The 23049-nt window shown below is 37.0% G+C and overlaps 2 pseudogenes; both read left to right on the top strand.

Annotated features, from left to right (window-relative positions):
* Positions 1-158: 158 nt before the first annotated feature.
* Positions 159-5778, top strand: LOC104435362 (annotated as a pseudogene).
* A 6307-nt stretch (positions 5779-12085) lies between these two features.
* On the top strand, positions 12086-14138 carry LOC120290716 (annotated as a pseudogene).
* The last annotated feature ends 8911 nt before the right edge of the window (positions 14139-23049 follow it).

The raw sequence follows: 23049 nt of genomic DNA, 5'->3' as shown, positions 1-23049 counted from the left end.
AGAAAAATAGAGGAAAATTCCATTCCAAGGAAGTTGCAAAACAGATAGAGGTCTTAGATCTACTAAAAGGAAGTTCCAACAACAACCAAGAAAGATGGCATTACCAATCCCTTGCAATATGATGATCTAAATATACAAGCAATCAACATCTAGAGCACATGATGACTGCAAAAAAAGTAGAAGCAGAATCAACAGTAACAAGTCACTTCCGGTAAGCAATGCAGAAACATATCTTTTCACCTCACACTACAATTAATTGCCTCTGTCTTTAGTAGATTCAAAAAGCAACTCCTTCTAGTCTTTCTGCACACTTTACCTCATCACAAAACCTCATCTTTATATTGGGAGATTGAAGGGTGTTAGTTGATTTACCTAAACCAACCTAAAGTACTGTCTTATTTTCTTTGGTAAATTCAACATCATTAGTTTCTCAAAATGCACTCATAACAAAACCATTTTGGCATGCCAATGCATGTACTAATGCTTAGTTAGCCACATAAAATCCTGCCCATTGTAGCACCTACCCAGAGTTAAAATTTCCTCGAATCAGTGATCACACTCTAGTGTTACTTCAGGCTTAAATGGTCAACTACAATAACACAAGCTAGATCCACTTCTCCCTGTTATTCGATGCAAGAGATCAATCAATCACACCACCTTCCAAAAAACAAACCTGAGATACTAAAATGCTAAATATTGTGGCACATTTTCGATTTGTAAATTGATATAACACTGCCACAACCAAACATAATCAATAAATCTGTGCATCTGGCAATTGTTCATAACTTCTAGTCCATCAGCAACCCTCATAATTAGAACAGGAAAAGACAGAATTGTCACAAATAATTCAGTACCCAAAGAGTTCCAACTTGTCATCACAGAGCTTGAATTTCAGATATAATTCGGGTTGCACAACCATCCAAAGCTACTTTAGAAGCTAAGTAGACAAGGAGCTCAATGTGTTCTAAAAAAAAAAAAAGGCTTGTTAGAAATGGTTAAGGCAGATCACTGAAAAGAGAAATGAAAGCAAGCCCACACATACCCTTGCTATCTAAAGTCTACACAAGTTTTAAACAACAATAGCTCGACAAAAGTTATATCGTGCCAAGGTTACTGAAAGCTTTCGAAAGTATATGGTGTCAAGGTTACTGAAATCTTTCAAAGTTATGAGGATAAAGTTATGTATCTAATAAAATTGATATTGAAGATGTCTAGGTAATAAATAGGAGCAAGCAAAGTTAATAAAAATCACTCAAGTTCTCAGGGACTTGAGTAATTGTAGAGAAGTCCTCTCCATAAATCTTCTCAGTCGTCTGTGTTCAACACTGTTTCACCCGGAATGAGAACTCCAACAACTTGATTCTCTCTCTCTCTCTCTCTCTTTCTCTCTCTGTTTTTTTTTCCTCCAGTTGACCCTCTTTCTGCCTGTGTCTTTTCTATGCAGAAACGTTCTGTCAATTGATGAGTACACTAGCTACTTTGATGCCATTGATCCTCCAGCATCGTACAAGAGATGGACAACTAAGCCTGACATTGACCAGAACAACACTTCTAATATGATAGGGGAGAGAAAAATTGCTGGCCAAACATAGAGAGTTCAGACAGCATTTGTGGCCAGTGATTTTGTTGACTGGAGCAAAGATACTCAGGTTTTGACCACTCTAGAGGATCTTGTCCATACTGGGCTTTTCATTACGCGAGTTTTAAATCTTTGAACTGGCCATCAAAAAAGACACTAAGCTGTGTTTGGTTGTTCAGTAACTACTCTGCAACTTTAGTCATCTCTTTTTAAAAGTCTAGTGGGTGCTGACATCTAGCTTGGAAAAAGTGATAAAATGGAGTGTTATCATCTATCTGTCTGTCTGTGTACATTAAAAAAATTCCGTGATATTCAAGTTTGGGTTTAGGTACTCTGTGACATATTGAGAACTGGATGGCCTCCTGGAAGGGAGGCTGGAAAGCAACCGCACCTGTTTTTTGCAAATAATGACCTCGAATACCAGGTAAGCTATGCCATTTGTGACGCCAGCTGCAATCTTGAATTTTTTAAGCCTTCGTGGAACTAAAGACTGGCTGATGACTAGCTGACAAAGTGTAGAGGCAGGCTACTTTTCCTACTGAGCGTCTGGGTATGGGAGCTTTCAGGATTGGGTTAGAAGCAATCTATAACAGGTAATATAGTGAGGTTTCAGCTTCTCAATGTTTAGTTCTGCATGGAGTTTGATCTAATATTCTCCACAAAACATTAAAGTTTACCTCAATGCAGCATAGTGACATGCATTAATCTTCAATCTTGTGTTATGCATTGTTTACTTGTCCCTGTTCTGCAGAATACATCCCATTCTGCTGGCATATACATCCTAAGGGAGGCCAAATCCATTTGTCTATGGAAATGCTGAGACCTTGTTAAGGAATCTTATGCCATCTTTGTTAAGCAACCTAGATGTGGAGACTAATACATACTCGGAATTCGTTGTTTCAGAACACTATACATGATAGGATAACCCAAAAATCAACATTAGAGGCGCACGGCGGGCATATTTCATACTGAGAATTGTATTTTATCATATTGGTAATTTTATTTCCGGACATAATCACCAGTACTGATAACAGCTCCTTCAGGCAAGAGATCCTTGGTTTCTACATTAACAAGGACCGGGGTATTCAAGGGAAAAGATAATCATTCAGAACTTCCTGCAGACTTGGTTGGTATTCGTACTCTTAACAAAATCCTGACATTTCTCTATCTGTCTCTCTCATCTCTCCTCGCATGTACGTTGGGGTGAATTGATGGTAGGTTCTTGTTAAGTTACTTTAATTAAGTTTCCTTTATTATCAGAGTTTTATTTCCTTCTTTTATTATCAGATTTTTATTTCCTTTTTTACTTACATAAGGGTATTATTGTAATATATAATTTATATTCAATATAAATACAATGGGTGTAGGGTTTCTGTTACTACATAAATCTACAGCCCCCTCTTTGTTTCTTTCTTTTACATTCTCCTTCTCCTCTTCTCTATTCCTTCTCCCTTCTTCTTTCTCTCTTACTATTTGCTGCGGGTTCTCTAATCAGTTTTGTGACATGGTATCAAAGCAGATTTAACTACCTGATTACTTGATCCTATTACTGGTTTGAGAGTCCCCTAGTAACCCTACTTCTTCTCTGGTTTACAGTCACCTAAAGCTGTAATTTTTATCTGTTTTCTCTTCAAGTCTTTATACATATGAGATCGGAAGATATCAAATTCATCAGGTTCGGTTTGTGAACATGGATTACAACACTTACTAATCAGTGGATTCAAGAATCGGAGTACTTTATTGATTATGGTTGACTAGTCTTGCTAGGTTTCCGTCAAGCATAGAATTATTTGAATTGAGATTTCTGTGGTAGATATATTTATATTGAGATTATCGTCATGAGTGATAATACTATGACTCCTACTGTTGCTACTCCTACTATTGCTATTGCTGCTGCTACTCCTACTACTATTGGTTCGGCTACTGCGGCTACTGTGGCTACTACTGCTGCTACTACTTCTGTTGCTACTACTACTACGACTACTACTATGACTGTTGATTGGGCTCTACTATCTGTAGGAGCTTTAGTAATTTGGTTACTTGGAGAAGCAAGAAACAGACTACCATTGCCAAGTCTAGTGCAAAGGCTGAATATCGTGCTATAGCACATACTGTGGCCGAATTGTTGTGGTTGAAATCTCTTCTCTAGGAGCTTGGATTTTTTATTAATCAACCTATTGATATGATGTGTGATAATCAAGTAGTTATTATTTTTTTGGGTGCTGATCAAGCAGCTATTTATATTGCTAGAATCCTGTTTTTCAAGAGCGAACTAAGCATATAGAAGTTGACTGTCACTTTGTTCGGGATGCTGTGAAGCAGAAGCTGGTTCCTACTCCTTACGTTGCCTCGAGAGATCAGTTTGCTGATATGTTTACCAAAGCATTATTTCGTCCTGCTTTTGTTACTGGTTGTTCCAAGCTAGGCATGGGTGACCTATATGCTCCAACTTGAGGGGGAGTGTTAAGTTACTTTAATTAAGTTTCCTTTATTATCAGAGTTTTATTTCCTTTTTTACTTACATAAGGGTATTATTGTCATATATAATTTATATTTAATATAAATAAAATGGGTGTAGGATTTCTGTTACTACATAAATCTACAGCCCCCTCTTTGTTTCTTTCTTTTACATTCTCCTTCTCCTCTTCTCTATTCCTTCTCCCTTCTTCTTTCTCTTTTACTAGTTGTTGTGGATTCTCTAATTAGCTTTGTGACAGTTCTTAAGTAAGTGAATCATGTGCATGTTCACTTCTTTGGTTTCGGATTTTAGATACATAATCCTATGGAAAGTCATGGTTGAGACGGCAGGTCATTGATTCCACCATGAAAAATATAGTACATCGTGTAATCACTTAGGCCTTGTTTGGCTCACCTTGGAGTAATAAACAGGAAATGGAATGCCATTGCAGCTCTTCTTTGGATGGATTTATGATCATAGAATCAAAGTGCCTAGTTAACAGATACTCCTAATGCAGATTTCAATTGCTCGAGTAGAGGCAGTACTTGGATTCTTAGGAGGAAAAAACATTCACGAACCCAACATGCTCGGTACTCTTGAGCTTCATAAATCTTCAAATCCTAGAAAGCCAGAACTCTCTCTGTCTCTGTCTCTGTCTCTCTCTCTCTCTCCATTCATCATCTTCAAATCCTTCCATGGGAGTTTCGCTTGCCTCTTGATTCCATGGCCCTCAAATTCCTCTACTAGGTGAGATTCTCTCTCTCTCTCTCTCTCTCTCTCTCTCTCTCTCTCTCTCTCTCTCTCTCTCTATTGCGAAACTTGTCTGGTCTGTTAATGGAGACGCCAACTACGAGCATCACGTTGGCTTGAGTGGGGATATAAAGTTCCATTAACACACTTGGCTGAGTTGTTGTCACTCCATTTGTTCTCGTGATTGGGTCTTTGACTCAAAACACAATAAGGACAAGAATATCATAATGGCTTGAGGTAACAGCTGTGAAGTAGTTTGAAGTTACGTGGGAATGACTTTATCTTCATTGTTGCAGATTATGTGTGAAATGCTTTACTCAAGAGATTTTGAGGAGCTGTATGTAATGTGTTTGTGAAATGAAACGATCATTTTAGATGACAATAATCGGGAAATTGTTGGGGGATCGTATGTGGTTCTTCATTCTGTTTCTATCCCTAGTTTTTCATTAGCCACTTTGGATATGTGGATCAGAGAAATATTTTACACATTCCATTTCTGACATGTTTTTACCTCACTTTGCATCTCACATCAAACATTTCTCCCTTCATTTGTAAATTGAAACCAAACAATAGAGAATGAACCCCACATCTAGGAATTTGATTGCTTAGATTGAGATTCCTTTTCGTGATTCCAGGGCAATGAACCAAACATGACCTCAAGTGGTTTTGAGCTGTCAGTGTGGATAATCCTCCCATACTTACATACCTTGATTTGCTATACTTTGTGTGATCGGTCAATTTTAAATTGGTTGGATGAAACATGACTGAACCTTTTCCTTCTTCAGCCTAGCAAAATATAAATATTTCCAAAATATGCCCAATTGAAAGCAAATTTTATGGGGAATTTGTCTTCTCTCCAAATTTTCCAAGGTTAAAAGTGCATCCAAAAATCGCTCACCTCAATTGAACTCTTTTATATTTACCTATGCAGGTTATAGACACTGTGGTGGACACTGTCAACTTTATCTTGAGAAAGGAGAGCGGTTCTTGACACAAAAGATGCCTTCTTCTTCTTGTGGTATATGAACATTATCAGTTCTTTGGAATCCAACACAATCTTTCCATTCTGTGTTTTTCCATATCTTAATTAGTGACTATTAGTCGCTAGTCTTCTGTGTATTTTGCTTATTGTGTTTCACGTACGTCCTTCCTCAAAGGCTGTCAGCATCCCATTTGAATCAAGCATAATTGAATGAATAATTTATGGTTCTTCTTGCTCTTTTCTCAACCGATGCGATGTCAATTACTGTTGGGAAAAAGAAAAGAATATTTGTGGAGAAGGCCCAAATAATTTTTCCGCTACTATTTATGTGAGAATTAAATAGGATAAAATATTAAATGAAAGCAATAAAGATGAATAGTAAATAACACCCGAAATTTTAACGTGGAAAACCCTTCAAGGTGAAGGGAAAAACCACGGGACCGTAGTCCACTTCAAACTTCCATTATAATAAATAATGGGATACAACTTCATCCAAAGGTGGATCTCTCGCTGTCTTCAATTTGTGGATTTGAACCTTTTACAAACTGGATAACTCACTCAAAGATAACTCTCTTTTTTGGAAGAAGAAAATTGTTTCTTCCGCTACGTTGCTATGATATTCTTTCTTTTGTATGTTCTTCTCCGTTAAGGAGGACTCCTATTTATAAGAGTAAATGCAATCCAAATTGAAATTGTATGATACAAAATCACGTAGATGTATCTCCTAATCTCTCGTGATTTTGTATATGTGAGAATATCATTTTGATTTCTTTCCCAATCTCCCTTGATTTTCTGGATGTGGAAGATCATGTTGATTTATCTCCCGATTTCTTTTGATATTTTCTTTTTCTTTTTTTTCTCCTTTTTTTTTATACTTTTACACACTCACTACCATACTACTACAAATATACATAATTGCGTTGGCCTCTCAAATTGGGAGTGACCTACTCAACAAATCTCCCCCTCACGAGTAATTTGGAGAAGGTGTCAAACCTGCAAAAGTTCAATGTAGATAGAGATTTTGTCATCATATCTGAGTTGTTGTTGTCAATGTGTATCTTCTTTAGCTACAGGGCTTTTTCTTCCAACACATCACGTATCCAATGATATCTGATGTCAATGTGTTTGGATCGGGAGTGGAAAGTTGCATTTTTATTGAGGTGTATTGCGCTTTGACTATCTGAATATAAGATATACTCCTCTTGGTTGTGGCCCACTTCTTGTAGAAACTTCTTCATCCACAAGAGTTCTTTACATGCTTCCGTTATCGCAATATACTCTACTTCAGCACTAGATAAGGCAACACATTTTTGTAGTCGAGATTGCCATGAAACTGCTCCCCTTGCAAAAGTCATTAGGTATCTCGATGTAGACTTTTTTGAGTCCACGTCTCCTGCCATGTCTGAATCCGAAAAACCTTATAACACAGTTTTACCATTACCAAAGCATATACAGTTATTAGAAGTACCTCGAAGATACCTAAATATCCATTTGACTGCTGCCCAATGTTCCTTACCAGGATTGGATAGAAATCTGCTTACCACACCATCTGCATAGGCGATATCAGGCCTCGTGCATACCATCGCGTACATTAGACTGCCAATGACCGATGCATAAGGAACTTTTTCCATTTCCTTCTTTTCCATGTCCATCTCACTTTTTGGGCACTGCTTTAAGCTGAGTTTGAAATGATTTGCAAGTGGAGAACAAACTGCTTTGGATTTATTCATATTAAATCTTTTAAGAACTTTATTAACATACCGTTCTTGAGGTAACAGAGTTTACGATTTTGTCTGTCTCGCAAGATTTCCATCCCAAGAATTTGTTTTGCAGGTCCCAAATCCTTCATCGCAAAGCACTTGCTTAATTCCTTCTTTAAGTTGTTGATCTTGCTTTTATCCTGGCCAACAATTAGCATGTCATCAACGTAAAGCAAAAAAATGAGGAAATTACCATTAGTAAATTTCTTGACGAAAACACAGTGATTAGCAGTGGTTATGTTGAACTCATTTTCTTCCATGAAGGAATCGAATTTTTTGTACCACTGTCTTGGTGCCTGCTTGAGCCCATAAAGACTCTTCCTCAATCTACACACAAGATTTTCTTTGCCTATGATTTTGAAACCTTCTGGCTGATCCATGTAGATCTCCTCGTTTAGATCTCCATGTAAAAACGAGGTCTTCACGTCAAGTTGCTCGACCTCCAAGTTCAAGCTTGCTGCCAAGCCAAGGACAACTCGGATAGAGGACATTTTAACTATAGGAGAAAATACCTCATCGAAGTCGATATCTTTCTTCTGAGTGAATCCCTTCACAACCAACCTTGCTTTGTATCGTGGCTGTGAGTTACCTTCTTTAGTCTTTAATCTGAACACCCATTGTTTTTGAGAGCTTTTCTTCCTCATGGCAACTTGACTAAATCATAAGTATGATTTTCGTCTAAGGATTTCATCTCCTCCTGCATAGCTTTTAACCACTCCTCTTTATGCTCATGGAATACAGCTTCTTGGTAGTTCTCTAGTTCTCCCTCATTAGTGAGCATCACGTATTCATTGGGAGAATATCTACGACTAGATTGTAGTTCACGAGTTGATCTCCTCAATTGAGGTTCTGATGGGACCTGTTCAACAATTGGTTCAAGTTCAGTTGTGGTAGTCTTACTTTCAATCCTAGATTCAGCTTGCTTGTTATTAGAATCGATAGGAGGAGCGTCTGGGCCAAGATCAACTGGGTATTCGTCTGTTGATGGAGATTTCTCATGCTTCTTGAAATCCTCGATTGTCTAATCTTCAAGAAATACCACGTCCCTGCTTTTGACTATTTTCCGGTTAATGGGATCCTAGAGTCTGTAGCCGAATTCTTCATGTGCGTACCCCAAAAAAATACATTGCTTGGATTTCCCATCAAGCTTTGATCTCTCATCCCTTGGAATGTGAACAAATGCTCTACAGCCGAAAACCTTCAAGTGGCCATAAGAAGCATCTTTCTAGTCCAGACACTTTGTGGTACATCACCATTAAGTGGAGCTAAAGGTGATAGGTTGATTAAATCAACTGCCGTCCTTATTGCCCCACCCCAAAAGTGGTTTGGCAGCTTTGCTTTGGAGAGCATACATCTGATTTTTTCACATATGGTTCTATTTATCCGCTCCGTGACACTATTGTGTTGAGGTGTTTTTGGTGTGGATCTTTCTAGTTTAATCCTAAGGTTTTTGCAATAATCTTCAAAAGGTTCTTGGTATTCGCCACCGTTGTCAGAGCGTACACACTTCAATCGCCTGCCTGTTTCTCTTTCAACCTTCATATGAAATTGCTTGAAGATTTCCTGTACTTGATCTTTAGTTTTCAAGACAAATGCCCACACCTTTCTAGAGTGGTCATCGATAAATGTTACAAAATAAAGCGCACCTCCAAGTGTCCTAGTTTGCATTGTGCATACATTAGTATGTATCAAATCTAAAATTCAGCTTTTCTAGATGGTGGGAAATTGCGAAATGCTACTCTATGTTGTTTTCCCATGATGCGGTCGACACAAGTATTCAATGGTGTACCTTTTATTTCGGGTAGAAGTTGCTTTCTAGTGAGAATCTTAAGTCCTTTCTCACTCATGTGTTCGAGTTGCTTATGCCATAACTCGGTGGTGACTCATTTTCTGGTTACATTCACACGGCTTGAATTGTGTGATATAGAGAGAGTTAGTCTTTTCTCCTTTGGCTATCACCAAATTACCTTTGGCGAGCTTCCATTTTCCATCACTAAGGAAATTGATGTAGCCTACGTCATCAAGCTTGCCGGCAGATATAAGATTGTGGCGTATGGCCGGAACATGTCTCTCATCTTTGAGCAGTAGCCTACATCCAACATTAGTCTCCAAATAAATATTACCCATACCAGTAATTTTAGACATACCTCCGTTTCCCATCTTTACAAGTCCAAAATCACTAGTGGTGTAAGATGTGAAAAGATCTTGACGAGCCGTGACATGGTAGGATGCACCAGTATTAACTACCCATGTCGAATCTTGGGATGCAAGATTAATGGAATCATCACTTTGAATAATGATCACCTCATTTGCAATATTTGCAATGTCATTCATCTGGTTCTCGTTAGCTTTGTTGATGTTATGACATTTTGATTTTTCTACCTTTAGCTTTCTGCATTCTCGGATGAAGTGTCCCAATTTGCCACAATAATGACACTTCTTGTCTTGTCTGAAGTTGGATTGGGACCTTCCTCGTTGCTTATTTTGGAAGTTTTGGCTTTTGCTTCTCCCTCTCCGTTCTTGATTTTCTTGTCTATTAATGACAAGAGCCCCAGACTCAGGGTTGACTTCACTCTCTTTTCGCCAGGATTCTTCATTCAACATTTTATCTTTTACCACGTCCATGGTAAGCTTGCCGTCAGGAGCCGAGTTGCTGACTGACACAACAAGTGTGTCCCAGCTATTTGGCAAAGAGCTAAGTAGCAGTAATGCTTGCAATTCATCATCTAATGTCATCTTCATAGAATTGAGTTGATCTACTATACCTTGTAACTCGCTCAAGTGTTCCGAGACACTGCTCCCGTCTTTGTATTTCAAATTCACGAGCTGCTGCATGTGATTTGCTTTATTTTGCGCTGTTGTTCTTGCTCTTGCGTACATTTTCTCTAATTTTTGCCAAAGAACGCCAACATCATGTTCATTAGCAAAATTCTGAAAAATGCTCTTATCAATCCATTGTTGGATTTGAGCGGCACACTTCCAATTGAGCACCATCCATTCGCTTTCGAACATTGTCGTTGGTTTGCCACCAGAAGATGATGCCAATTTGGCTTCCGCTATAGGATCGGACTCCTTGGACGCTGGTACTGGTACCTCCATCGGTATCACAATTGGCCTCCAAAGATCTTTAATGTATAGCAGATCCTCCATCTTTGTTTTCCAGATTGCATAATTGAATGCAGTCAATTTTATCATGTTGCCAAAATTTTCCTCCATTTAATCCTGCACAAAAAAAAAATATATAGAGCAACCTTGCTCCAATACCACTTTGTTGGGAAAAAAAGAAAAGAATATTCATGGAGAAGGCCTAGATAATTTTTCCGCTACTATTTATGTGAAAATCAAATATGATAAAATATTAAATGAAAGCAATAAAGATGAATAGTAAATAACACAAGAATTTTTAAAGTGGAAAACCCTCCAAGGTGAAGGGAAAAACCACGGGACCGTAGTCCACTTCAAACTTTCACTATGATAAATAATGGGATACAACTTCACCCAAAGGTGGATCTCTCACTGTCTTCAATTTGTGGGTCTAAACTTCTCGTAAACTAGATAACACTCAAAGATAACTCTCTTTCTTGGAAGAAGAAAACTTTTTCTTCCGCTACGCTGCTCTGATATTCTTTCTTTTGTATGTTATTCTCCATTGATGAGGACTCCTATTTATAGGAGCAAATGCAATCCCAATTGGAATTGTACGATACAAAATCACATAGATTTATCTCCTGATCTCTCGTGATTTTGTATATATGAGAATATCACTTTGATTTCTTTCCCAATCTCTCTTGATTTTCTGGATGTGGAAGATCATGTTGATTTATCTCCCAATCTCTTTTGATATTTTCTTTTTCTTTTTTTTTCTTTTTACTTTTACACACTCACTACCATACTACTACAAATATACATAATTGCGTTGGCTTCTCCAATTGGAAGTGACCTACTCAACAATTACATACTTGATTTATGGGAGATGTCCCAATCTTCCTTCCTACATGTATATGCAATGTGATATAATTGGGACAATTTTCCATGAATGTCAGGATATCATGTTTATCCAGACCTATTAAATGAGTTATAAGCCTATTTTTTTTTAATTATATGAATGGCTTAAATTCAAAATAATATGGGTGTTATATAAGTTCATAATTTACTCTCACTTTGGGTATGAGTTTTCTTAAATTAGGTTAAATATGGAAGTATTTTACATTTATAGGTCAAGTCAGATATGAGTGAGGTCGAGTATGAGTCACTTGATTTGTATTGCATAAAACTGAGTCAAAATGAATAAAATATGTCAATTTGAATTGGATAATTTTTTAAGAGATTCAATTTATGCATTTGTTGGATCTATCCAGTGGTCTTTTCTTGTGGCATTGGAATCTATATTGCGACGCAAGGGTAGCGATAGATCCGAGAGTCCGAAAGTTGGGGGGCAAAACGATGTGATGGCGAATCAAGATGGAAGGATAAGATTCTAAACACACACAATCGTGGCCGATGGTGACGAGACGACGGACTTTGCCATTACGTCGTTTTTCCCATGTTTCATCGTCATGCTTCCTGATCCTGCTCTTGTCACCGATGAAGGCGTGACCAGACATTACAAGTTCAATGTATGCACATATCGTCCTTGAAACTATTTTTGAAATGAGATTGTATTCTACACATGAATGGTGTATACGATAAGTCCATGAACTGGCGCAACGACAATTCCTATTGCGATCTTTTCTTTCTAAACACATGAAAATGTGTTTGGCAGGCCGTGTTGCAAAACGTAACGCATTCATGCTACACCAAAAGCATGGTCACTATAAATGGGAAATTTTGGGGCCCACGAGTCATTGCCAAGGAAGGCAACTGACTTCTAATTGAAGTGATTAACCATGTCCCGAACAACATCTCAATTCACTGGTATGACAAATTGCACTGAGTTGATAGCCCACAAACCATTGTTGATTAAGGTAGTCAATAGAGAGGCACTATAATAGTCTCTGGTGTTTAACTAAGAGTTGATTTCCTTTTATGTGTTTTCTACGCAAAATAGGCATCGGGTTCGACAACTTCGGTCAGGATGGTTAGATGGTCCTGCATATGTGACCCAATGCCTGATACAAATTGATCAGAGTTATGTGTACAACTACACCATTGTAGGCCAAAGAGGCACTCTTTGGTGGCATGTGCATATATCATAGCTACGATCAATTCTCTACGGTCCTCTGACCATCCTTCTGAAACATAATGCTTCTTATCCATTCACCAAACCTCACAAAGAAGTCCCCATCATCTTTAGGAATGCATTAGAGATTAGATTGATTCGAGCTCAATGTTGTTTTGCATTGGCTTTCCTGATTACCAAGAATTTAACAAAGAGCACAAACATTCAAGTGAATGGTTTAATTTGGATCCTGAGGAATTCATCATTCAAGCCTTGCAAACTAGTGGAGGACCTAATGCTTGCGATGCCTATGCCATCAATGGACTTCCAGGACCATTGCATAACAGCTCTGCCAAAGGTACCGCGGCTTGCATTATGGATTATATTTCCTAAAAATCTCATTTCCATGGAAACTCTGAAGGCATACAATTCATGATTCATGAAATAAATATTTGACTAAATTAACTCCTACAGATACATACAGGCTCAAAGTGAGGCCACAAAAGACTTATCTTCTTCGCTTAATCAATGCTCCACTTAATCATGAGCTCTTCTTTGGCATTGCAAACCACACACTCATTGTGGTCGAAGCTGATGCTATTTATTTGAAACCATTTGAGACCGAGATGCTCCTAATCGCCCCTGGACAGAGCACAAATGTCCTCAAGACAAAACCACACTACCCAAAAGCCACTTTCCTCATGACTGCAAGGCCTTATGGGAGTCGTCTTGGTACATTCGATGACTCTACCGTCACTGGCATTTTAGAAGATAAACCACCCCCTAACAATCCTCATCGGTCTTCTTCAATTAAGCAACATCCGCTCCATAAACCGACCCTCCCTTCTTTGAATGACACTGCCTTTGGGACAAATTTCACGAAGAAGCTCCGGAGTTTAGCAACCACACAATTTCCCGCCTATGTCCCTCGGAAGGTTGACAAAAGCTTCTTCTTCACAATCGGTCTCGGAACTATTCCATGTCAAGGCAACCAAACTTGCCAAGGACCACATGGGACAATGTTGAGTGCTGCTGTTAACAATGTATCTTTCACAATGCCGACCACTGCCCTCCTTCAAGCACACCGCACTGGTCAATCGAACGGAGTCTACAGCACGGACTTTCCGAGCTACCCGAAATCCATATTCAACTTCACTGGGACCCCACCCAACAACACAAATGTGGGCAAAGGAACAAAACTGATGTTCTTGCCTTTTGACATCAGTGTTGAGCTTGTCATGCAGGACACGAGCATTCTTGGTGCTGAGAGCCATCCCCTTCACTTGCATGGGTTCACATTCTTCGTTGTGGGACAAGGATTTGGCAATTTCGACCCAAATAAGGACCCTGCAAAATTCGATCTTGCTGACTAAATTGAGAGGAACACTGGGAGTGTGCCTTCTGGGGGTTGGGTTGCCATAAGGTTTTTAGATGACAACCCAGGTGCTTAAGAAAAACGTAATAATGCAATTGCAATTACTCTGTCATTTTTATGTTTGAGCTCGAGCGGCCATGGGGCCGCGAGCTTCGAAGCTTGACATTGGCCACTTGCAACCACCCGCGAGCTTCGAAAATTGAGGTCAGATACTTAAGCCAAACTTCGAGATAAAGCAGTCATGGCGGCCGCAAGCTTCGGAGTTTGACCATGGAGGCTTGTGACCACCCGCGAGCTTCGAAGCTCGACCTTCAATCTGCTTTGAAGCTTGGACATGGCGGCTTGTGACCACTCGCGAGCTTTGAAGGTTGAGGTCGAGCTTCAAGCTAGAGCGGTCATGGCAACTGTGAACTTCGAAGCTTGGCCATGGCGACTTGTGACCACCTGTGACTTTCAAAGCTCGACCTTCAACTTGCTTCGAAGCTTGGCCGCTGTGGTGGTGGCTTGCGACTTCTCGTGAGCTTTGAAGGTAGAGGTCAGACCCTCGACCAAGTTTCGAGCAAAGAGCGGTCACGGCAACCGTGAGCATCGAAGCTTGGCCATGGCGGCTCGCTACGATCCGCGAGCTTCAAAAATCGAGGTCAGACAAGCCAAGCTTCGAGCTGGAGAGGACATGGCGACACTCGTTTTCTAGACAAGTACTGTTCTTCCTTGATGAATAGTGCAAACTTCTTTATTTTTTCATTTTTTCCTTTCCTTTTTCCAATGTGGCACTTACGTGGCACCACATGAGAGCCATTTGTCCCTAAAAGTGCCATGTTGGTTCCATGTTAACTTTTAAACAGTGATTTTGGACGGAAATTTACGGAGGGTAAATGTATCACAATAAACAGAGTTTGGGGTTTTTGGTTGCTTTCCATCAATTTCTTCAAAAAGAACAGCAGCCCAAATTCATAGCCGGCATTGTCTACAATACTTTTTTTCCTGTGGAAAGGATTTGCAAAGAAAGGAAATGTTGCGGGATTTCCTTAAGTTTGCGTACAAACTTAATCTGTTGTGGTCCTCACGGAAGAACATCTTTTTCGAGCATTTGTCGTAGTAGACTTACAAACTTTTTGATTTTTGAGACAAAATCTTGAAGTTAATTTACAATACGAAGCAATTGTTGAACCTACTTGTGGAAGAGGTTTTCATTAGGAAACCTTTGCAATTCCTTAGCAATATAAGGACCAAGATAATAAGTTTCATCTTTGAGATGCATCTTAAGAAATTCAATCTCTTTTTGGACAATAATCATCTTTGTTTGAGATAACATAATACCATGCTTTCGCACTAGGTTTGCAAATTGGGCTAATAATTTGCAATGAGAATCCTTATCTGGACTATAAAGGAGGATATCGTCAATGTAAATTTGAGCATTAGCTAGGGTAAGCTAGAAAATTCTGCACATAGCCTTCTAAAACAGCGAATGAGCTGTTTTTAGGCCAAAAGGGAGCATTGTCCAGTAGAAATGATGATTCGGACTACAAATCCTAGTTTCATTTCTGTCTTCAAGATGAATTCCCAATTGTTAAAAGCCATCTTTAAGATCAAACTTGGATTATACTTTCGCCTGGGTGAGACTAGAGAATAATAAATTCCAATGTGGTAGAGGAAACCTATCATCTTGTAAGAATTGATTAAGAGGCTGATAATTGATAACTAGCTTCATCTTTCCTCTATTATATTATGCTCGCTTATTAACATAGAATGCTTCACAAACCCATTGAGAATCTAAGGGCTCAATTAACCCTTGATGTAGCAAATCCAAGCATTCCTTTTGTGCTAAACGCAAATATTCTAGATTCATTCCAGAGTGGCTTGCTTTGGTGGAATTAACATCCTTGTTTTTCTTGAAAGGAAGATTGATGAAGAAATTGGGATTTTTCCACAAAGGGTTAGAGCATTTTTGGACAAAGTCTGAGTGAGAATCTGCACATATCCCAAGAAGGGTTTACAAGATTGGATGTCTACAAATTCCTATAACTGCCTTTTGAAATGTAGTCCATTAGGCACAAGTTTAAGTTTAGGAATTTGCATAAAGATATCCCAATTGATAATGATATTTTTTTTTCTCGTGAGTTAGAGTCAAGGATCTTGGTAGTAATAGAATACTGGGGAAGGAACTGCACGGTGATGAGTTTACTTTGTACTCTTGTAGCAAATATATCTTTAGAGGCAAAGTTAAAATACTAAGTGTATGACTTCCAATATTTTTCTAGGTGTATCTTTGTATCAAGAATAGAAGCACCAACTCCAATATCTATGAGGGCAATGAGAGAAATAGGCCCGTCATACTTAGATGTGTATATTTTATTGGGAAAATATGGGAGGATAGAAAAAGTGGGTACACAGAGATCTTAGTTTGCAGGAGGTTTAAAGAAGAAGAATACCTCTTCTTTAGGTTCTTTTGACAAGCTTCCAATGTCACTAGTCTGTGACCACGTATGGATAGCACATAGAGTATGCTTAGTTGGTTCATTTTCCAGGGAGAAGACTGACTCAATATCATCATCCTGGAGTAATACTCTAGTTTGCTTCTCTATCTTATGGATTAAATGGGAATTTCTTCCTTTAACTTTTGGACAATTCTTGGTAAAATGACCTTTCTTGTTGCAAATGTAAAACCTGTTAGATTTTCGACGCCTTCTTGAAGAGTTTCGTCTATAGCATCTTTTTTGCAAAAATCTTCATTTGCGCCTTTTCTTTGTATGTCCCAAAGAGAATCTTTTGAAGTGTCTTTATTTATTGCATTGATCCCCACAAGAAGGATTATCAAAAGAATCTTTCTTTAAACACTTGATTCTTAATTCGGGCTTTTGACAAGCCCAATCAAGCTCCTTATTGCTCGAGATAATTTCGGAAAGCCTTCCTACATATTTAGAGACTATCAATGGCAAGATGTATCTCCCATCGGAGTTCTCCAAGAGGAACATTGGCAATAATCTTTTCTTTATTTTGGATGAATCTTTCCACAATTTGGCCAATCTCTTTTGGAATAGAGGCCAAAAAGACCTGCTTCAGGTTGGGATTAGCTCCAAGAGTATAAAATAGTTTAAGCATTTTTTGGAAATGCTTATTGAGGTGCTTTCTTTGTAAAGAGCATCACTTTTTTAAAAAAAAAATTCTCATCTTATAAGCTCAAGAAGATTTTCTGGTTTGAAAATAAAGAATTGGTGGATAACCTAGATCATAAAGTGAAAATCTGTTTGAAGTAGAAACATCATTTGATCCTAATCATAAATAGTTTTCCACCAATCTTTTAAGTTTCCAATAAATCTGCTCATGAACTCGGTTAGTATTTCATATTGATTTTTCAACAAAAAGTGCCTTGGTGTTGAGCCAAGCATGAAATTCTTGCAATCCATCTAGCCATTTAGAATATGGAATATCATCGAGTGAGAAGTAGTATTTTGAAGCCGAAAACTTCTATTGAGGATTTGAGTCATGAAGTTATACTAATTCTAGCTTGGATGAATTTGATTTCTTTTCTCTTCAGGAGGATTTGCTATATAGATAACAGGCACATGGGATACTGGTGTTTGTGGCTCAAAGGTTGAAGTATTTTTGGAGGAAAAGGAATCCGATTCTAAGGCTGACTTAGAGATATTTTGCTTGGCGAAGTCAAATGCAGCAATAGTTGGTATTTTTATCTGTCTTGATCTCGTAGGAAAGGTTCGAGTGGATTCGAAACCATATGAGAAGAGGGAGGTTCTAGAAAAGGTCCAGTTAGAGATCTAGGATTCGTCAAGATCTAAAAGTTTGAAAAATTGTCAAAAAAGTACTAATTCTAGTGTACAGCTTTCAATTCAGTCATAAACTTTTCAATTTTGCCCATTTAGTTATAAATATTTTGATTATCTGTCGATGTAATTATTCTAATTAATTTTGGCAGAAAGTTGCTGATGTAGACACCAACCGTTTAATGTGGCACGATCGATGATGGCCATTAGGTCAGCGATTCCAACCAAAATTAGCTGGAGGGATATGTTGGCAATAGTCCAAAGATTTAGTACTAATGGTAATTCATTAAAATGTTTAGGATTAAATTGATAAAGTTAAAAAGTTTACGATTGAATTTGTTGCCATACAATAAGTCAATGAATTTTTAGACAATTATTCCCCTAAAACTCTCAATACTTTTATCAGCTATTTATGAATTTTATATTGTGCAAATGACAAAAAAAAGAGGAAAAAACACTAAACCACTCATTCAATTCGTAGTCCGAAGTGCGCAAAAAATATCATACTTTTACTCCAATGGAGATGATTTCTTGCAAGGCCACATCAATTGCTTCAATCATTGAAGAAGCCCGTCTCTTTTTTATTACGAGAGTGTCTCAATCCTTATCCAAATCAAAATCTCATTTAATTAAGATAATAAGAGTCAGTATGAGGAAAGAAGAGTAAAGTGCATGTTAATTAACCCTTCTTTAGCCGCCTCTTTTGAAAACGCGCATGAATGAATCATGACAACGACTCTAGTGAAAGAGCGCAAGTGCTACATACTTACAAATATTAGCAGATGCATGCATTATCTTGCTCAGGCATACAAAGTCAAATTCAGCTTCCATGCATTCGCGCACACATTCACCTTTCACCCACAAACGCATTAAGGACACAAAGCGACCCCACTACATAAGAAAATACAGATTCAATCCCCTCCATAAAGTTGCACCCCCCTTTGGATGTTTATTGATTTCTGGTGATTGTGGGAAGGCATTCCAATGTAGACTTCTCTCCGCGGGGTCAACGGGTACATTACTGGATGACATGACAAGAGATTCAATGTAAACTTTCCATGACCCGTTCCATGTGTTGCAGTGGGTTCTTCTAAGCAGGTTCTCCCTCACGGCAAATGCAGGGACAACACTAAAACCAATAGGTAAGTGCTTAAATGGAAGCAAGTGTTTCTTTTTCTATTTGCGAGATTCATGATAATCAAGCCCATGTTATTAACCTACTACTGCATTCGAAAATGCTCTCTTGCTATGAAACAAATGTCGTCTTCAATGCTTTCTGAGTCATGCGCTTTTAAGTGGGCCTGAAGCTACACTGTAGTTCTAGGACAGGAAGCTAACTTGAGTTTTTCTTTGGATTAATATCTTAAAAAACTCTAAACTTGTACATTTATGATAAATTTACCAAAAACTAATTTTTTTTGATAATGAAAAATCCTAAATCGAGATACCTGTGATAAATTTACCCCAAATGACCACAAAAAATCCAAAAACTTGTGACAAATTTACCTCAAACTAGTTTGTTTGACTGCCAAAAGTCTCAAACTGGTATTTTTGTGACAAATATATCTTTAGCTAAATTGGATTACTAAAAAAAATATAATATACAACTGTAACAAATAGAGAGTCAAATTTCGAACTAGTATACTAATCAATTGTTATGTGTTATCCAACTCATCAATTTGATAGTAAAATTTAATGAAAACTGACGGAGGGTAAATTTGTTACAAATATAGAAATTTGGGATAAATTTATCAAAGGTGTATGAGTTTAGGATTTTTTGTGGTCATATAGGATAAATTTGTCACGCGTGTCATGATTTGGGGTTTTTCAGGGTTTTAATCATTTTTCTTTTTCCATCATCATTAGCTTAAGGCAAATTTAAAAGTTTAATTTACACGTTGCTTATTTGTTTTGTTTTGTTTTTTTTTGTTTTTGGTTTGGCAAACATAAAGGGGTTGAGCACGTAAAATGTCACCTAACAACTAGACAATGCATGGAATCAAGAAAGTAACACACATAAACAATAAAAGGAAGTTATTACTCTTTCTAACATTTCTTGCTTAATTCATGTGACTAGGCTAAGTTTAATACCACAAAGTAAAATGATTGAGTGACAATCTTTAATCTATTGTAAGAATAATAATCTATTCTAGAGTACAAAAAACCAAATAACAAATAATTATACATTGTTATGGGCCCCACTTCTTCAAAAAATTGTGACTCACAATAAGTTATTATTCTTATAATAGCCCAAAGACTATTATGTTAGTAAGACCCTATCACAAACTAAAGACATGCCAAAAAAATTGTCCATGTCGGCATTGGACATGTCATGTAAGATGGTCGATAATCATGTTAGTATTTATTGGCCAAAATTAGCCGGAAGGATTTCATTGACAAATTACCAAAATGCTTGACTAAATTGATCAAATTGATGATAGAATTTGTATATATATATATATATATATATATATATATATATATATATATATATATATATAATAGATTTAGGACATTTTTAGTACTTTCCTAGTCAAACACAACTATGCAAAGGCACAAGTCATTATTCTATACCTTTCAAAATATGAATCCCATCAACTAGTGCATATATGTGTGACCCCTTCCTTGATGCAATTAGGAAACTTCTTCAATAAGGAATTTTAATCTAGATACTTCTATTTTGGATAACTGTGCTGGGATTAATCTAATAATTCAGTTTAACAAACCAATTTACATCCTCCAATTAAATTGAGTTCATACACGAGCTCTAATTGAAGAAATAATTAACAGTTATGAGAGGACAAATGTTGATCATCGTGTTGACATTAAAAAAAATTGTGGTTGATGAGCAGAATAACAATAGAAGTGCTAAAAGTTGTGTACGATACTTATTTTAGTATAATTTTTTTTTGTTGGATCATTTAAACTCTAAATCATAGAAAAATGACTACTTAATTGTCAATGGCAAAACAACCAGGGTGTGTCTCAATGGCCACCCTTTCCACTTGGGAAGGGGGAGGTGAGGATTCGAATCCTCACATTCTCAAGGGGATTGAGGTGAGGACGATTTAATTTCAAGTGTGGGTTTTAATTCACATGCCCTGTAAGGAGGCAAGGCAAAAGTCTAAGAGTGAGAGTTAGAATAAAAAAATAAAAAAAAAGTTGCCAATGATGAGAAATTCTAGCCAAAGATAATATGCGGCTTTTATAAATGCATTTTTTTATATGACTTGGCATATTATTCAAAAAATCCAGCTCACGTGGAGTGGCCGCTTTTTTAAAAATGACTAGCATTGAAGTAATCACTTTAAATAAAAATTTGCATTCAAATGATCGCTATTAACAACTTTCAGCTAACATTTTTAAGGTTTATATGTTGATTAGGCACGCTGGTGAGCCATGTAGGATTGAAAAACTAATAAAATATGGCCGCGTTGGATTTCTAGTAACTCGAATTGGAGTTAGCACTTAAGTGGTCTTTATTTATTTATTTATTTATTTATTTAAGTGGCATTTAAGTGGTTTAAAAAAAAAAAATGACTTTAAAATGAGCTCTGTACATGACTTGTAGCTTTTCTAATGTTCTTCTCCCATGGTTGATGACTTTATAATTCTCTTGATCTTTGTGGATGATATATTTATAGTTAGAAAGAACCTGGCTAGAATTGATAACTTAAATTAAGTGCTTTCATATGACCTGGCATGAGCAAAGAAAATATCGGATATAGAGATTACTCAATATATCATTTAATGTCAAATACAATCTAGATTAAGTCATAATTTAATGAAAGCTAAAATAATAATATCAAGTGAAATAAGACTAAAACAAAAAGCTGGAATGTCATATTACTTTCGACATTATATCTAAATGATTTTAGAAAAGGTCATAATAAAATATGACAATTACTAAAGAGACCTAAACTTAAACAATAGCAAAATTTGAATGAATTAATTTGAATATAGTAAAATATTAATATTAAAAAAATTTACTATGTGATTTTCTCTTTGTATCACCATTTATTCAAATTAAACACACTTATGTTAGTAAATTAATTTTTAAGGTTTATAAACTTGCATTAATACTACTAAAACTTATAATAAACTCGTGCTAGAATTACCCCAAATTACTTTTCTTATAATAAAAAACTCTAAATCGGTACATTCATGCCGCATTTATCTCAAATTGGAATGTCTACGCCAAATTTATGCTCGCAAAAGCCCTAGATTTTTCACAATGTGGGGTAAATAAGACGTGGTTGTACTAGTTTGAGATAAACATACGAGCTTCAGAATTTAAATAACACAAAAGTTAGTTTGCGATTAATGTGATACATGTGTACCGATTTAGAATAAAGACAAATTTAGGTTTATATTTCGATGGACATGATTGCACGTCTACTTTTAGAAAGTTTCGTTTCTTGGCTACAATTTTGGAAACAACATGATACGAGGATGGAAAATGATTATCTGACAGCACCGAAACTACTTCAAGATTAATGGCGCTGTCACCACCACTAATTTTCTTGTGGAACCAAGAAACTTGTATACTATAAATAAATAGATAACTATGACAAGGACAAGCTTAGGGAGCATTTGGTAACTATTCTGTTCCTAGGAACAATTTTGAGCAAAAGAACGCTTTTGGTAATTGTACAAAAAATTTTATTCTGGAATAGAAAAAGAATAGAAATGTGTTTTGTAACTACATAAAATTTCTATTTCAATTCTAATTTTTTTTCAAATCATAGAAATTCTATTGATTAATTATATTTATACTAAGTAATAAACATATTAACTAATCAGATTTTTATTAAATAGTAAATAATAAACTATAGTATAAACTATAAATATAAATACTAAATAATAAATTAAAATACAAAATTAAATATGTATTCTATATATAGCAAAATTTCATATCATACTTCAAATCATTTTTTTTTCTAAATCATTTTTTTTAATTTTTTCCTTTTTTCCTCTGCTTCTTCTTCTTCTTCTTCTTCTTCTTCTTCTTCTTCTTCTTCTTCTTCTTCTTCTTCTTCTTCTTCTTCAAGGTGGCCAGTTGTCGGTCTTGGGACAACCGGCGACCGGCCGAGACGAGGGCCAACGACCTCACCGGAGCGTTGCCGGCTTTCGGCGAGGTCGGCCCTCGTCGACCAAGCTTCACCGAGGCTGGGCGAGGCCTGCCTAACCATAGGTGAGGCTTGC

This window comes from Eucalyptus grandis, chromosome 2 (assembly GCF_016545825.1).
Source record: "Eucalyptus grandis isolate ANBG69807.140 chromosome 2, ASM1654582v1, whole genome shotgun sequence".
Lineage (NCBI taxonomy): Eukaryota > Viridiplantae > Streptophyta > Magnoliopsida > Myrtales > Myrtaceae > Eucalyptus > Eucalyptus grandis.
The sequence above is the reverse complement of the archived record's forward strand: the minus strand, read 5'-3'. Positions and strand labels throughout refer to the sequence as shown.